Below are 18,649 nucleotides of genomic sequence, written 5' to 3'. Positions count from 1 at the left end.
CTGGGATCTAGTGGCATAGTGGCCAGACAATGGTTTTCAGAGGCAGAGGGCAGACGTTACAGAAACTGATGGATGGAATTGGAAAACTGTGAAACCTTGAAATATTTTGCATCTTAAAATTGTTTGGGGGGATAGCTATTCATTTCAGATGAAGCAAAGATAAGGATACATATGTGATCCTATTCTAAGCATGATCTTAATTGGTCCTTGATGTATGTGACAGGAAATGGCATTTCAGCATTTATATATTTTGCCAGGCATATAGATGTTCCATCTATAATGTATAGTTCCATCATTTATATTTATAGTTTAAAACATCAATCTAACGTAAATCAATAGCATGGAGATATTAATCTGCTAATCTGTTTGTATTTGGGCAGAAAGAGCACAGGACCTTATTGGAAATCGAATTAAAGCTCTAGTGTAATCCTGCAGTATGTAAAACATGCAGGATGGGTATTATACTCCAATGTCAAGCTTAAGTTCCAATCTGGTTTTCAGACAATTTAAATTCCAAAGTTATGATGATGACTTTTGAGACACTGAATGTGTGTGTTTATAACTGGACCACAGAAAAATAAGACAAACACAGGTGGGATGCGTCACCCTAAATATGATAGTCAATCACTGTGCACTAAACAGATAGTTCTAAAGAAGGCATCACACAGCTAATGACACACAGCTTTAACTCAGCGATAGGAAATGTCTTCGTGCCTTTCTGATCAGGCTGGATTGTCTTTCGATTATGGGGCCTAATCATGACTAATCCTGAGATAGCATGCGAGCTTTAGGCCCGTGGGCCTTTTGTGTGTGCGTGTGTTCTGTATTGGACTTTGACATTGGAGAGGATGCCTATTTTGGATGTCATGGGGAAGCCCAAAATGTCACCATGCATTCTCCTGAGGATCTCTACTGATCTCTGAAAATCCCAGACTCTCAAATGAAATTAAAACTATATGCACATGGCGGTCCTGCCGGGTCTAAATTGAGCCTCAAAATCCACACTGTTTGGCTAAGGGACTAATGATTGGGATGATTGTGTTACACTTGTTATACTGTTGCCTTGTTTGGCAAGATAATGACAATTTTAAAAAAAACTATAAAACGTAGGCCTGATTAGATCACTGGAGCATCTGTTTATGCAAAAAAGATAAGAGCGAATGTTAAATGTTTTGTATCACACTTTAAAAGAACACCCCAGAAACAGTTTTCATGCACTTGCTTAATTTATTTTGTACTATAGTTCCACTAGGTTGTGCTACAGTCACTACATAAGCAGATCCAGACATCCAGGCAGGCAGCCAAGCAGGCACAAATCCTGGGTCTTCTAACCACTTCTGGGTCTTCTAGTCACTCAGATTCAGGCTGGTACATATAAAAAATATGTAATACAAATGTTGTTTTTTATTTTCATTTTTTTCTAAAAAATAATACACACATCAATCAATCAATGTAGTAGTGAAATATATGAATACTTATGTTTTTGTATTGTATCGTATTGTACCTTCCCGGCATCCCTGCTCTGGCATTTAAACAAAGACTAGCCTGCTGGCCTTACGGGGCATTTAAACAAAGACTAGCCTGCTGGCCTTACGGGGTCAATGGGAACATTTGCCCGAGCTATTTAAGAGGGATATCACACCTGGCACAAATGATTGTCTCGTTCTATTTTTCCTGCTGAGGGGTGCCCTATACCTACGCCCAGAGGGGAGTAATTCAAAGTCCAGGTACAGGGGGTGACTTGGGTCTAAAATGATTTTGTGAGCCTTACGGAGGGCCCTGACCTTAAAGATCTCATCCAGGCCTGTCTGTTTGACTCCAAGTACCTTACTTGCTGTGGTAATAATCCTTCTCAGCATGTTTCTCTGACTGACAGTGGCATTGCCAAACCAACAAACAATACAAAAAGTTAAAATACTCTCAATAAAGGATTTGTAAAACAGAGTCAATATAGTACAGTCTATATTAAAAGAACCCAACTTTTTTAGAAAGTACAGTCTCTGTTGGCTCTTTTTGTAGATCTGGTCTGTACATTTACTCCACTGAACAGACCAGATCTACAAAAAGGAAGGTGAGCTCCTTGACTCTCCTCTCATATTTTTGGACTCCTTTGATGGAATCAGCTCCTCTCTTCTGCTCAGCCTCCAGTTCTAATTCCAGCTCACGCACCTGCCAATGAGTAGATCACATCAAGTAATAAACACTTGGTAAAGAGTCTCAGGCTTCCTCTGGGATACGCTTCCAGTATAGCAGCTAAAAACCTTCAATGATTTCACTGTGCCTCCAGTCTACATTTTTGTCATTTAGCAGACGCTCAGTTAGTGAGTGCATACATTATTAATATATATATATATTTTATTATTTTTTCATACTGGCCCCCCGTGGGAATCGAACCCACCAACTGAGCTACATCCCTGCCGGCCATTACCTCCCCTACCCTGGACGACTCTGGGCCAATTGTGCGCCTCCCCATGGGTCTCCCGGTCACGGCCGGCTACGACAGAGCCTGGATTTGAACCAGGATCTCTAGTGGCACAGCTAGCACTGCAATGCTGTGCCTTAGACCACTGTGCCACTTGGGAGGCTAGCAGCTCTAGGAGAAACACATTCCATATTGACAGGATCAACAGCACCATCTGCCGGTATGTCTTCAGATTAATCTAGAGTATTTGAGTCCCAGTGATACTATGATAATCTTGTGAAAAGGGGATGGGTTACCCGAGCCTTCAGTTTCTGGAGCTGCTTCTTGCCTCCCTTCATGGCCAGGTTTTCAGCCTCATCCAGGCGGTGATGCAGGTCCTTGACTGTAACCTCCAGGTTCTTCTTCATCCTCTCTACATGACCGCTGGTGTCCTGCTCCTTCTTCAGCTCCTCAGTCATCATGGCCGCCTGTGTAGGGGAACATTTCATCACATCATATTGTTGTTGGTTTTATATTAAATGATATGGAGGTAAGATATTGTGAATCTTTGCTTGATATGACACATACATCAGTGATGGCTTTCTTGGCTTTCTCCTCTGCGTTCCTAGCCTCCTGGATGGCATCCTCCACTTCCCCTTGCAGTTGACTGACATCTGCATCCAGCTTCTTCTTGGTGTTGAGAAGACTGGTGTTCTGTTAAAGTATGGCATTATAGATAATGTTATTAGATGTTACAATAGTGGCATGGGAAATCTATATAAACCAAGGAAATGCTACATATTTGTGAGTATACCTGGGAATGCAGCAGCCCCACTCTCTCACAGGCATCAGTCAGATCCTGCTCAGCCATCTTACGGCTCCTCTCCGCCTGCTCCAGGGCAGCCCTTAGCTCCTCCACCTCAGCCTGCATCATGGAGCTCCTGCGCTCCACAATGGCTGCCTGCTCCCTCAGCTCCTCCTGGCTACGCAGAGCCTCATCCAGGTGCAGCTGGGCATCCTGAGGAGAGAAATAAACTAAACTTTGTAATAAAGTTAATTAGTAAGACATTATAGATTCATATTATGTAGAAATGCTTTGAATGCATTACCTTGAGGTGGGCCTTAACGTTCCTCAGCTGTTTCTGGGCCTCACCAGCCTGCCTGTTGGCATGGCTCAGCTGAACCTCCATCTCGTTGAGATCGGTCTCCATCTTCTTTTTGATCCTCAGGGCATCGTTTCTGCTGCGGATCTCAGAGTCTAGGGCCGACTGGATGGTGTCGACGACACGCTGGTTGTTAAGTTTGATCTGCTCCATCTCCTCCTCTTTCTCCGCCAGCCTCCTGTCCACCTCACCTTTGACCTGGGTTAGCTCCAGCTGGATACGAAGGATCTTGGATTCTTCATTTTCCAAAGAGGCCTAAAATAATTTGATAAATTGACAATTATTTGGGTGACAATACAATATATGCTATTCATGCTGAAATTATTCCATTGTTTATTGACATTTTCAGGACATTTCTCCATTGGCATCAAACCTCAGCTTCCTCCAGAGCAGATTGGATCTCAAATTTCTCTGTTTGCTTCTTGTTCTACTCCAGTTCATGGATGGCTTTGCCATTCTCACCAACTTGTTCTGTCAGATTAGAGATTTCCTCTGGAATAACATTATAGTTAGTTACAGATCTGAAGTTTAAACCTGCAGAGTCACAGACTATTGTGTAGTTAGCATTTACATTTTAGTCATTTAGCAGACACTCTTATCCAGAACAACTTACAGTTAGTGAGTGCATACATTTTCATACTGGCCCCCCATGGGAAACGAACCCACAACCCTGGCATTGCAAGCGCCATGCTCTACCAACTGAGCTACACAGGACTACATACGTTGCAGGTTCTTGTTCTCTCTCTTCATGGCCTCCAGGTGCTCCAGACATTCCTCGTAGGAGTTCTTCATTTTGAAGAGCTCAGTGCTGAGGGAACGAGACACTTTCTGGGAACCTTCCAGCTCGGCTTGACTCTCCTCATAATTCTGCTTCCATTGAGCCACAATCTAAGGAGGGTTTGAAAGATCTTGGTTAAAGGTGGTTGACTTGATTTTAGCTTTTTGGCAAAACATTGGTAGTCCAATTTAGTGTAGTCTATTACTTAAGGGTCAGAATCGGTGTCTGACTGATAAACTTTTGTTTTATGGAGGTCGCTACATGTGAATTCAATACAAGTCTATTACCTTGTCATAGCTCCTTTGCTTTTTATCCAGGACAGCTGCTTGACCATCTGCCCTCTCCACATCAGCCATGAGGTCCTCCACCTCTCCCTGCAGCCTCTGCTTGGTCTTCTCCAGAGAGGCACACTTGGCGTTCACAGCCTCAATGGCCTCCTCAGAATCCTGGAGTCGCTGGGCAAGCTTCATCCTGAGGATATAAATGTCCTTCTTTAGTGTAGAAACAATGTTTCTTGGCCTCGTGAAGGTGAGCAGTACATTTCTAAAGTACAATATTTAAAAGGCCTGTATCTTCTGACTCACTTGGCCTCCTCCAGGTCATCAGTACGCTGGATGGCATCAGTCTCGTATTTGGCTCTCCACTGAGCCACCTCTACATTGGCTTTGGACATTCCCCTCTGCAGCTCAGCCTTGGCCTCCTGCTCCTCCTCAAACTGCTCCCTCAGCATCTCACAGTCATGGCAAGATGATTGGACAGCGTGGGCTAAGGCACTCTTGGCCTTTACAGAAACAAATTAAAGTAGATCAAGCAAGCACCCTTTCACCAAAAGATGGGAGTTGGTTATGATTTGGAGGTTAGAATTTTTAAGAATGTGTAGAGCTGTGTACTTTCTTATACTTTTTTTAACTCTTTAGAGGCCTGGATAGGAATTCATTATTCAAAGTAGAATATTAAAACAAACCTTGGTTTCTTCTTCAAGCTGCCTATTCAGCTCTTCAGTTTGTTGAGTGAATTACATCTTGGTCCTTGACATCTGAGAAAGTATTCCGTCTTTCTCGTCAAGCCGGCGGGTAAACTCGCCTTTCAGATAAAGGATTACAAGAACATTTGTTAGAACAGGCCCTCTTTTATTGTGGTCCAAGTGGTGGATAATTGCCAACTCAGCATGTTGTATTTCCTACCATTCTCAGTCTGAAGTCTTGCTCTTTGAGTGTTGAGATCAGCGAGCTGGCGAGTGTTCTCATCATGTTTGGCCTTGTATTCACTCAGCTGGTCCTCCAGAGTATGACACATCTTCTCGTAATTTGCCTTTGAAAATAATAAGCAATGAAATCTGTTTTCATGATTTTAAAAAGTATGAATGCATCTTTCTGTAATGGAATGATATTGTTATCTACCTTGGACTTGGACACTGATTCCATGTTGCTGACCAGATTATCAATCTCCATTTTGTATTCACTCTTCTCTTTCTCCAGCTTCTGCTTGACACGCTGCAGATTGTCAATGTGCTCTCCCAGCTCTGCCACAGTGTCTGCGTGTTTTTTACGCAGGGCAGCAGAAGTAGCCTCATGGTGCAGAGTTGACTGCTCCAGGTCTCGTCTCAGTTTCTGAAACTCGGCCTCTCGCTTCTTGTTCATCTCGATTTGAGTAATGGTGGCTCCACCAGCTTCTTCAAGCCTCTCGCTGATCTCTTCAAGTTCCCTGGAGACATCAGACCTCTGCTTCTCCACTTTAGCCCTAGCAGCACGTTCAGCCTCAATCTCCTCTTCCAGTTCCTCAATACGGGCCTGGAAGAAAGTATTGAAGGAAACATGTTAAACACATAAAGGTCTTAATCTTGAAGGCAATATTTTCTCATTGAGTACCTGGAGCTCCTTGATCTTTTTCTGAGGTTGTGCCGATGAACTTTGCTCGTCCTCAATTTTGGTGAGAATCTGGCTGAACTCAAAGTCTTTCCTGCCAAGTAAAACCATATGATTAGAGTTTCTTAGGTTGAGTTTCTATCAAATCACATTTTCTAGAATATGAATGGATGAATAACTGAAGTGTTTATTGTACTTCTTCAGTCGATCCTCCAGCTGCTGCTTGTCATTCTCCAGATCCATTACAGATTCTTGAGTCAGTTTCAGATCCCCTTCAAGCTTTCTCTTGGACCTCTCCATATCCATCCATATCTTTTTTTCTTGCTCCAGAGAGCTCTCAAGCTGTAAAAAGAAGTAGGAAGTATGTTTAATAGTTAAACCTATCCAGAATAAAGCTAATAAAGCTCAAGGTTTAGACTAACATCATCCACTTGTTGCTCCAGCTTGACTTTGGCTTTGGTCAGAATGTTGACTTGGTCTTCCTCTGCCTGGAGGTCATCCAAGGCTTCCTGGTGGGTCTCTTGGAGGGCTTTCTTCTCCTTGGATAATTTGCCAATCATCTCATCCAAACCTGACATTTCTTCTGTCAGATTTTTCACCTGCTGGTTTTTCAAAAACAGACAGGTCAGTGAATAAAGTATATAACCTTTTTTAGAAAACAGATACGTTCATGAAAGACATTAACCCTGTTTTCAGTGGCATGTTTCTCCTTCTCCACTTTGGCCAGAGTGAGTTCCAGGTCATCAATGTCCTTCTTCAGCTCAGAGCACTCATCCTCTAGCTTCCTCTTCTTGGAAGTCAGTTCAGCATTGATTTCCTCCTCGTCCTCCAGCCTCTCACCCAGCTCTTTGGCTTTGGCCTCCAGTTGGATCTTGCTCTTGATGAGGCCCTCACATCTCTCCTCTGCATCCACCAGACCTTCACTCTCCTGGAAAGAAAATGTCTCATCAAACGAAATATAATATTCTGTTGATATTTTCTATTGCATCCTAATAACCTTGCTTTTTGATGTGATAAAATTCCTCTGGATCTCTAGAGCAAGTCATTAAATGTTGTAAGAACATTGTTTCCTATCCTTTGGCACTCAAGAACTATACTTACAGTCTGAACTTGCAGTCGCAGGTCATTCTTCTCCTGGAGCAGGGTCACCAATTTGGCCTCCAGCTCCTTCTTCTTGGTCTCTGCTTTGACCAGGTCGTCCTTGCACTTGCCAAAATCCACTTTCATGGTAGCCATTTCCTTCTCAGTCTCAGCACTCTTTAGGAGTGGCTTGAGTTTGAAGTATAGCTTCATCCATGGCCAGTGTTTCACATTCATGAAGAAACGCATGTTGGACTGAACAACAGAAATGGATTCTCTGCAAAGACATAACTCAGATTTAGGATCCTTACATTTTAATGTACTCCATACCATCTCAGGGACAGATTATGACTTGAGGTGTTTATAACTGAAATGTTCTTACAAATGTCTCATTGACATCAATGTATGCAATGCATCTCCTGTTTGGTCTCCAATCTATCATCATGGCCTTCACCTCCTCTTCATCATCATCCAGTACTCTGTCCTCATTAGGAAGCCGCGACACAGGGCCTGGGTGATTGTGATGAGGGTGGACAGTTTTTCGTCCCTCATCTCCTCCAGCAAACCCAGCAGGCCTGCCTTGAAGAACACCTGCAGGAGACAGACATGGAGGCCATTTTGAAATTACCACACCTGATTTTTTCATACCAAAAACGAATCTGTACAGTATTGGTACTACAATTTACATTGTAGTCATTTAGCAGATGCTCTTATCCAGAGCGATTTACAGGAGCAATTAGGGTAAAGTGCATTGCTCAAGGGCACATCGGCAGATTTTTCACCAAGTCAGCTTGAGGATTCAAAACCAGCGATTTCTCAGTTACTGACCCAATGCTCTTAACCGCTAGGCTACCTGCCGCCCCTACCAGGAGTGATGATGTTCACTAACACTTGCCTTGGTGTGTCCAAACTTATACTGATTGTGGTCCACATCAATTGACCCCAAGAGCTTCTCTGCAGCTTTCTTGTTGTCAATGAACTGGCCATCAGGGATAACACTTGCATTCAGTACTTTGTACCTAGAGGGAAAAGGTTTGTAGAAAAGAGATTGAACTGTTTGTAGAATTTTTTTTAATGAGTTTCAATAAAATAAATAACAAATTGTGTGTACTGTATGTTCAAAAATCCTATTACCTCTGCTTGAAATCCCCATAGAGTATTCTGCTTGGGAAGCCCTTTCTACAGATTCTGATACCTTCCAGCACACCATTACACCTCAGCTGGTGGATAACTAGATGGTTCTCCATAGCACCTACATAAGGAACAAATCAAAATAATGAGCAAAAGCCAAATAACCTGAAGTAGACACCAATGATATGGTGAAAATGTTTACCTGGCGTCTTACTCTCATTTGGAATCAGACATCTGACAAAATGGGGGTGAGTGCTTTTCAGGTTTGTCATCAGCTTTCCCAAGTTTTCCTGTTAAGGGCAACAACTAAATGTGTATTACAATAATTTTCATCAAACATGTAGGAGGGAATAATGAGAATACAGAATGTGTTGTTCATTCTCTACTGACCCTGAAGACGGTTGACACTGTCTGAAAAGAAGAGCCCTTCTTCTTAGTACCATTCTTTGCTGCACCAGCACCACCACTATTTTCTACAGTACAAAACATTTCCAAAGACATGAAACCACTTCTGACTGTAATTCCACACAAAATGACAGACAGGAATGTGTGAGTGAGTGAATGCATTGTATGTACTTCTATGTCCCTACCCTCAGAGGCAGAATAACTACAGTAGAGGAAAGAGAGCAGCTTCAAGGCTGCCTTCTGGTAGAGCTGAATGACTGTCTCATTCAGTGGGTCTTTGTTCTTCTCCAACCAGCCAGTAATGTTGTAGTCCACAGTGTCGGCATAGTGCACCAGGGAGAAGTGAGCCTCTGCCTTGCCCTTGACCGGCTTGGGCTTCTGGAAGTTGTTAGACTTTCCAAGGTGCTGGTCATAGAGCTTGTTTTTGAAGGTAGTGTCTGAAGCCTTGGGGAACATGCACTCCTCTTCAAGGATGGAGAAAATGCCCATTGGCTGTGGATTAACAAACAAATGACAGTGCCGCGTTTAGATCTTGAATGAAAGTGTAAAAGTTGTTCTAAATTCTATGAAATTGCTATCACGAATGAAGCTAGTATTTCTCACTTTCTCAATAAGCTCAATGCAGGCAGCCAAGTCCATTCCAAAGTCTATGAACTCCCACTCAATTCCCTCTTTCTTGTACTCCTCTTGTTCCAGCACAAACATGTGGTGGTTGAAAAACTGTTGCAGTTTCTCATTGGTGAAGTTGATACACAGCTGTTCCAGACGGTTGTACTGTTGAGAAAGTCAACAAATACCATTTAGATTGCTATCTATTGGGCCAATGTTATGACACTGGGGAATTATAAACACACATTTTTTGACATTTCACTTACATCAAAGATTTAAAACCCAGCAATGTCCAGGACACCGATGAAGAACTGCCTTGGCTGCTTGGTTTCCAACATCTCATTTATATGGATGACCATCCAGAGAAACATTTTCTCGAAGACAGATTTAGCCAAGGCTCCAATAGAGTTGTACACCTTATAAGCATATTACATGAGTCAACAGCAACAAGTTGAATTTGAGACCTCTAAAACAACACAAGATGGCAAATACCTGCTGAACAGTCTGTCCCTTGGTGACATACTCATTTCCAACCTTCACTCTGGGGTAGCAGAGCGCTTTTAGCAGATCTGCTGAGTTCAAGCCCATGAGGTAAGCTGCTTTGTCAGCCACTGAAATAGAAAAGAAAGGACACCAGAATATGTGTGTGTTGTCATTTTCAGTAAGCATCAGCTCTAATAAGTTCCCACCATATTAGAGCAATTCTATCAGATCTGTGAAGGGGAGTGAACAATGGTAGGAGGGAGGGAATAACTTTCTGGAATGACATGCATCCCATGTTTTTACCCTCAGCGCCATCTGGTTCCGCCTGCTCCTCTCGCTGCTTCTGCTTGAACTTCATGTTTCCATAATGCATCACAGCACCAGTCAGCTTGTAGATGCCAATCTTCTCCTCTGCAGTGAATCCCAGGATGTCAATAGCACTCTTGAAGCACATCAGTGGACAGTGTTTTTTTTAATGAATGAAACAGAGCATTTGCAAGGGATCCTGATCAAATCAGAAATTAAGGGACAAATTCATCACATTTTCTGCCATTTGAGTTTGATTGCATTTAGCCCAAAGTTTCTCTACTTACATCAGTAGACAGCAGTTCATCACTGTCATCGATACTAGCCACAACAATCTCCCCTTGGCTGATAAACGGGAAGTCATAAGGGTTTGTGGTGATGAGAAGAGTCCCTATGAGCTCAGGCTTCTTGTTGGACATGATCTGGTAGAAGATATGGTAGCTCCTCTCTGCTGATAGTTGGAACGTCACCCGGGATTTTTCCAGGAGATCTGCCAAATACAAAGAGAACATGTTTGTGCTGTGTATCATGTGTATGTCACAGTGTATCATATAAATGTTTCTGAGCCAAATGTGGCATACAACTTACGGTAACACTTTATTTGGATAGTCCATCTGTAGATGCTCTACAGACTATCAGTAACATTTTAACTAACTATCTACTAACCCGAACCCTAGCCCTAACCCTAACCTTAACCCTTATCCTAATCCTAAACTTAACCCTTACCCTTACCCTAACCTTAACCCTTACCCTAACCCTTATTCTAAACCTAACCCCAACCCTAACCGTAACCTTAGCAAGCAGTTGCTTATCAACAGATAGTCTGTTGATAGTATGACCTGGAAAATCCGGACTATACAAATAAAGTGTGACCCAACTTACAAGTCTCAATATCAGCGGAAGCCAGTTTTCCTGTAGTTCCAAAGTGAATTCTGATGAATTTTCCCTGAACAGAGATAAAACAAGACAGTAATGACCTTGATGACTGAATTATGACAAATAAGTGACACCATATGACATAGACAGAAATACTAACTTACAAAGCGAGAGGAGTTGTCGTTCCTAACAGTCTTGGCATTTCCAAAAGCCTCCAGCAGAGGGTTGGCTGAGATGATCTGGTCTTCCAGGGTTCCCTACAGGTAAGACACAACAGATCAACCAGTCAGCCAATCAAGTAACATTAATTCAATCAGTCATAAAATACAGCAGATTATCTGTCTGTTTAGATAGCCTACTAAAGGCATGTTCTTTGTATAGTAGTCTGAACATTGTTTCTTGAGAGGAAAATAAAGATGTTGAGTTCTACTTGCATGAATTTTGCCTGGACCCTCTTTCTTCTTGTCCCCATTTCCAGACACTGCGATTGTCGCAAAGTACTGGATGACACGCTTGGTGTTCTCAGTCTTCCCTGCACCGGATTCTCCACTGAGAGAAACACAAAGCACATCCATAAAAAACACAATGTTTCTTCCTGTTGAAGTCTGTGGATTTTCAAGTTCTGTTACTTACGTGATCAAGATGGACTGGCACACTCTATCTAAATGAAAAGGAAGCATCACAATCATGAGAAGAACATACTGTATATGAATAGACGATGAACTAATAAATTACATTGAAGAGCTTGAATCCTACCAGTCAGCATAAACTGATAGGCATTGTCGGAGATGGAGAAGATGTGGGGTGGAGCTTCCTGGCGTTTCTTCCCTCTATAGGCCACTATCACCTCCTGGTTGTAAACTGGTAACCACTTATAGGGGTTCACAGTGACACAGAAAAGCCCAGAGTATGTCTGAAAACACAGCAGTGATTGTAATGTCAGTTTAAGGAGAGTAATGTGGAAAGGCTGAGCTATGGAAACAAGCTCACCATCAGACAAAAAACTGCCTTCACTCATGTCAAATGTGACTCACGTAGATCATCCATGCTGCATAACGCTCTTTGAGGTTGTACAGCACAGAGGCCTCATTGAGGTGGGTCATCATGGCCATGTCCTCAATCTTATCAAATTTAGGAGGATTCATGGGGAATACTTCATCATCCTTCACTGTTACAGTCTATGTTTAGGAAGAAAATACGAATAGATTTTTGGAAAATACTCGATCTCGACTGTTTACATATTTTTTTAATATGGCACTGTACTAGTTCAATTAGACGTAACTCACTGCTCCCGCTTCAGTCTTAACGGTTGCTTTGCTGCCCTCTTTGCTTTGGAGAGTGCCTTTGACAAACAGTTCCTTAGGCTCCGACACAAACACAGCCGTCTTGGCATCAAAGGGTCTGTTCTGGACTTCTATCCTCTCCCTATCAGACTTCCGGAGGTATGGGGCAGCCGGCCCAAACACCCCCATCTCAGCATCTGAGCTCATCTTTGTAAAGCACCCTGGAGGGGACTGGGGGGGACAGAGATGGAAGTATTTGTCAATTGAACTGAAGAATAAAATTGACTTTTAGATCACAAGAGGCTGCTGAGGGGAGAACAGCTCATAATAATGTCTGGAATGGAGCAAATGGAATGGCATCAAACACATGGAAACCATTTGTTTGATGTATTTGATACCATTCCAATTATTCCGCTCTAGCCCTTACCACGACCCTGTCCTCCTGAGTTTTAGACACTTACCTCTGATGATAGAATGAATGTATGAGATCCTTTCAGTAATGTGTGTTCCTATAAAAGAGAACTCAAATCACTCATCAAATCATAAGATCACAGTAAACATGTCTAGCAATGCTTTAATTGGCATGTAATGGAAGTTAACCCAAGGCACAAGTACACTATACTTCACAGAGTTTAGAGGGACTTACCAATAGCAGCTCCAATCGAAAAATGTAGATGTCTGTTTCTTCTCCTCCTTTTATAAGACTCCTTTTGGCTCAAGCGGAGACTGAACAAACACCTATATTTGGGTCAAAGCCCCTTGAAAATGTGTGGCTTGAGAGAGGTGATGAGATTGGTATGCGATATTAAGGCAAATTAATGTCACTGAGCTTTTGTCACAAATCTGCAGGGAGCAGCTGCAGCTCAGGGGGGAGATCTCATAGGACACACTCAGAGGAGAGTGACCTCTGGCTGGGGTTCATCTTTGGCCAGCAGCCTCTGATGCTAGGGCCTCCAAGGTTTTGATAGTTACCTTGTTGACTCTTCTATACAGAGAAACATAATGCAATACTTTCTTAAGAATCACACAGATCTTTGTATTACCAGAGGTGTCAGTGAAAGCTCCAAAAGCTTAATGGCTGACTTAAATAACTAAAATACATCTGAGTGTCTTGTGATTGCTGTGATTGGGCTTATGAATAAAAGCATAGCTGGTTTCTCCTTCAATATACATTCCTTCAACAGACATTCCTTTAGGCTCTTCACAGAAGCCTCTGAGATTAGTGGACGAGGCCATGGCTGAGATTTGGTCCCCCAGGCCCAGCATCTCACTATGAATCAGCTTTGAGGACAAAAGGACAACACCGAAGATGTGTGTTGTATTGTGCTGTACTGTACAGTAGGCAAGTCCTCGTTGATAATTATTGTACTTTAGAAAGCCATAGAATATTATGTATAATTACATATTGTAGTTAAAAAGCCGAATCCTTCATGTTTCTCTTCTAACAGACAACTGCCTTAGTATATCTAATTTGTTAGAGGGCTAATAAGCAATGGAGTCAGGGCTGAAAAGCAGCCAGTAGTTCTGTCACTCATTGCAAGTTTAATCATGTCATCAGAAGGAGTTAAGAGAGATGATAACTGGTAAGAGAAGTGATAAATCATGAACAAGCATGCTGTGAATCAAATCAAATCAAATCAAATCAAATCAAATTTTATTGGTCACATGCGCCGAATACAACAGGTGCAGACATTACAGTGAAATGCTTACTTACAGCCCTTAACCAACAGTGCATTTATTTTAAACAAAAAAAGTAAGAATAAAACAACAACAAAAAAAGTGTTGAGAAAAAAAGAGCAGAAGTAAAATAAAGTGACAGTAGGGAGGCTATATATACAGTAAAATAAAGTGACAGTAGGGAGGCTATATATACAGGGGGGTACCGTTGCAGAGTCAATGTGCGGGGGCACCGGCTAGTTGAGGTAGTTGAGGTAATATGTACATGTGGGTAGAGTTAAAGTGACTATGCATAAATACTTACTTAACAGAGTAGCAGCAGCGTAAAAAGGATGGGGTGGGGGGGCAGTGCAAATAGTCCGGGTAGCCATGATTAGCTGTTCAGGAGTCTTATGGCTTGGGGGTAGAAGCTGTTGAGAAGTCTTTTGGACCTAGACTTGGCACTCACCTAGACTTGAACCCTCAGCTTAATTGAATTAATACATTCCTGAAGTGCCAGCTGTCCTAAGGATGACAGTGAGAAGGGATCTTAGGGTGGGGATGCACCTCATTCCAATAAGTTATCTCCTCTACCCCTGCCCTTGTTCATTCCCCTTTGTGAATATCAGACGTTCGTGTCAATGTGAGCGTTTTCAGAAACTCTGCCACTGAGAGAAAAATAATTGCATTGTTTCTGATAAGTCTGTAAGCATGTATTTATTTCCTGAAATATGCCAGATTCAAGTGAGCCCTGGCCAAGAAAGCAGCACACACATATTTATACATGAGACACAACACAACATAAAACATAACTACGAATGGAAGTTAAAACAGTGCAAAGTGCATAAAATAACTTAAAAGAGCAGGTTTAAAAACATGTGCAATCTATTGTCAACAGCCCTCCAATCAATCAGAATAAAATGATGTAGTTTTAAATCCTTCTGCAAATTGTTCCAAGATGATGGGGCAGCAAATCTAAAATGACTCTTACCAAACTCAGTTTTTGTGTTTGGAACATTATATAAAATACAGTTCTTTGATCTCAGAAGAAAGTGTCTACCTGAGGCGGAGTAGGGGGTTGCTTTCTTGATCTTGACAATATCATTTGTTTTGTTTTCTCTGAGTTTAAAGGCCCAGTGCAGTCAAAAACATGATTTTCCTGTGTTTTATATACTGTATATTTCCACGCTATGAGGTTGGAAGAATACTGTGAAATTGTGAAAATGATGATAATTCCCTTTTAGTTTGAGTCAATGTGAGCGTTTTCAGAAACTCTGCCACTGAGGGAAAAAAGAGCATTGATTCTGATAAGTCTGTAAGCATGTATTTATTTCCTGAAATATGCCAGATTCAAGTGAGCCCTGGCCAAGAAAGCAGCATACATATACACTGCTCAAAAAAATTAAGGGAACTCTTAAACAACACAATGCAACTCCAAGTCAATCACACTTCTGTGAAATCAAACTGTCCACTTAGGAAGCAACACTGATTGACAATAAATTCCACATGCTGTTGTGCAAATGGAATAGACAACAGGTGGAAATTATAGGCAATTAGCAAGACACCCCCAATAAAGGACTGGTTTTGCAGGTGGTGACCACAGACCACTTCTCAGTTCCTATGCTTCCTGGCTGATGTTTTGGTCACTTTTGAATGCTGGCGGTGCTTTCACTCTAGTGGTAGCATGACACGGAGTCTACAACCCACACAAGTGGTTCAGGTAATGCAGCTCAACACCGTGCAGGACGTTTGGCATTTGCCAGAAAACACCAAGATTGGCAAATTCGCCACTGGTGCCCTGTGCTCTTCACAGATGAAAGCAGGTTCACACTGAGCACATGTGACAGACGTGACAGAGTCTGGAGACGCCATGGAGAACGTTCTGCTGCCTGCAACATCCTCCAGCATGACCGGTTTGGCGGTGGGTCAGTCATGGTGTGGGGTGGCATTTCTTTGGGGGGCCGCACAGCCCTCCATGTGCTCGCCAGAGATAGCCTGACTGCCATTAGGTACCGAGATGAGATCCTCAGACCCCTTGTGAGACCATACGCTGGTGCGGTTGGCCCTGTGTTCCTCCTAATGCAAGACAATGCTAGACCTCATGTGGCTGGAGTGTGTCAGCAGTTCCTGAAAGAGGAAGGCATTGATGCTATGGACTGGCCCGCCCGTTCCCCAGACCTGAATCCAATTGAGCACATCTGGGACATCATGTCTCGCTCCATCCACCAACGTCATCAAGGCGGTGACCCGATCCTGTAGGTTCATGCTCTACAACATTCGGAGAGTACGACCCTGCCTTACACAGGAAGCGGCACAGGTCCTAATCCAGGCACTTGTCATCTCCCGTCTGGATTACTGCAACTCGCTGTTGGCTGGGCTCCCTGCCTGTGCCATTAAACCCCTACAATTCATCCAGAATGCCGCAGCCCGTCTGGTGTTCAACCTTCCCAAGGTCTCTCACGTCACCCCGCTCCTCCGCACACTACACTGGCTTCCAGTTGAAGCTCGCATCTGCTAGAAGACCATGGTGCTTGCCTACGGAGCTGTGAGGGGAACGGCACCTCCGTACCTTCAGGCTCTGATCAGTCCCTACACCCAAACGAGGGCATTGCGTTCATCCACCTCTGGCCTGCTGGCTCCCCTACCTCTGCTGAAGCACAGTTCCCGCTCAGCCCAGTCAAAACTGTTCGCTGCTCTGGCACCCCAATGGTGGAACAAGCTCCCTCACGACGCCAGGACAGGGGAGTCACTCACCACCTTCCGGAGACATTTGAAACCCCACCTCTTTAAGGAACACCTGGGATAGGATAAAGTAATCCTTCTAACCCCCCCCCCCCAAAAAAAAGGTGAATGCACCAATTTGTAAGTCACTCTGGATAAGAGCGTCTGCTAAATGACGTAAATGTAAATGTAAATGAGAAACTGCTCTTTGCTAAAAAGCTATTTTGGTTTATTTGTGACTATTTTAATTGAAAAGAATCACAGTAAGGTGCTTAATTGTAACCCAGAAATGATTTGATATTGAGATTTAAATGTCTGCACTGGACCTTTAAGACCAATTTGAGCTGAAAGAGGTTATGTTGGAAAACATTAAACACCTCCTGCAATTTGAGAAATACCCAATCTAGTGTGGGAGAAGTGCTATTTTGGTGTCATCTGCATATATATATTCAGAAGGCATGATAAAAGAACGACATTGATTGCATTGGATTGGCATCATATGCTGTTTAAAAAGCTTATATTTAATGCAACAGATGGTAAAATCTCTAGGCTTATGAGTTAATGTCAGGTCAAGTTCAAGTTGTCTAAATAAAGCACTGCTTAGCAGGGTAGTTCAGTCCATAATCAGACTCATAGACACACTATTATCTGATAGTCAACAATAAACAAACACTGGTATGAATTGACCCTTCGCTAAGCCCTGCCCCAGAATTTTGGGCAATCAGTCCTGATCCCTCGGCAAAAACAGAGTTTTAAAAATAAAAATAAATGCAATGGCTAAATAATTTAACTGTGCACCAGTAGTACTTGCTACTGTGATTACTGAAATGCAGAGCATGTTGGAGTATTTTTCGAATCCGAAATTATACTTTTGTTACATTGTTTACAAGCTCAATTAGTTAGCTAGCTCTCAGTGTCATTGACCACCAAACATTGCTAACGCCAGCTAGCTCGCCACTTAATATAAATTGTTTTCTCAAAATGTATGTTAGCTAGCTAAGTTAACCATGTTATGAATACAGCTCCCATCTACTGTTGACATCAGGATACGTTTTGAGAGCACTCCTTAGCTCCAAAAGTGGTTATAACTTTGACTGCATGCTAACAGTGAATTCAGAGCCATTCAGTGGCTAGCTACACTACAAACTTAATTTTACCAGGTTCCTGCGAAGCAATTGAAATGACAATCCACCACAACATACGAGTTTCATGATTAACAAGGGGTAGTCTGTGTTTAATTTAATTGTGTATTAGAAAAGCAGTTTAAGATTATTGTGAGGGGATTTCGACAGACAGTGGTTGAATGGGGAAATTCTTCTTCTTTGCTATCATGACGTTCGCACATTTTGTTTGTGCATGCCGCCACCTACTGTGCGGTAGTGTGTGTTCAATCATGTTACATTTGTGATACAAAATGCTCCTGCACCATACCAACGGCCTGGGAGGATGGGACACCACCCCTCAACACACCCTGTAATTCTTCTTTGGTCAAATCTCGTATACCCTTATACTTCTCTGCAGCTTCCACCACAACATCTATTTTCTGTGATTTACGTTCCATTTCTGCGGTACAGTTGATAACCATTGCTATAAACGCTAAGAAGCCAACATTACTGAAGCATAAATCACTCATTGGCCTATCCCTCTGTGCTGGCACAAACCTACTACTCACTAGGATCCTTTAAGGATCCCTCACTCTTGACCCATCCTCTACTTTCTTCACTGCCTCAGCATACGACACCCTCAGCACTACTCTGACTCTGGTCACTTCAACCTGCCTCTCCCGCACCGGACACTTCTGATCCCCAGCAACATGGGCACCCCTACAGTTGACACGCACACCTTTATCCACCGAAACTACACAATCCTCTGTCCCATGCCCTCCTGCACAC

At 42.7% G+C, this 18,649-nt stretch overlaps 1 pseudogene; it reads right to left on the bottom strand.

Moving 5' to 3' along the window:
• Positions 1-2,547: 2,547 nt before the first annotated feature.
• On the bottom strand, positions 2,548-12,587 carry LOC121547428 (annotated as a pseudogene).
• Positions 12,588-18,649: the final 6,062 nt, after the last annotated feature.

The sequence above is a fragment of the Coregonus clupeaformis genome, chromosome 31 (assembly GCF_020615455.1).
Source record: "Coregonus clupeaformis isolate EN_2021a chromosome 31, ASM2061545v1, whole genome shotgun sequence".
Taxonomy (NCBI): Eukaryota; Metazoa; Chordata; class Actinopteri; order Salmoniformes; family Salmonidae; genus Coregonus; species Coregonus clupeaformis.
Note: the sequence above shows the minus strand (reverse complement) of the source record. Positions and strands in the feature narration are given on the sequence as shown.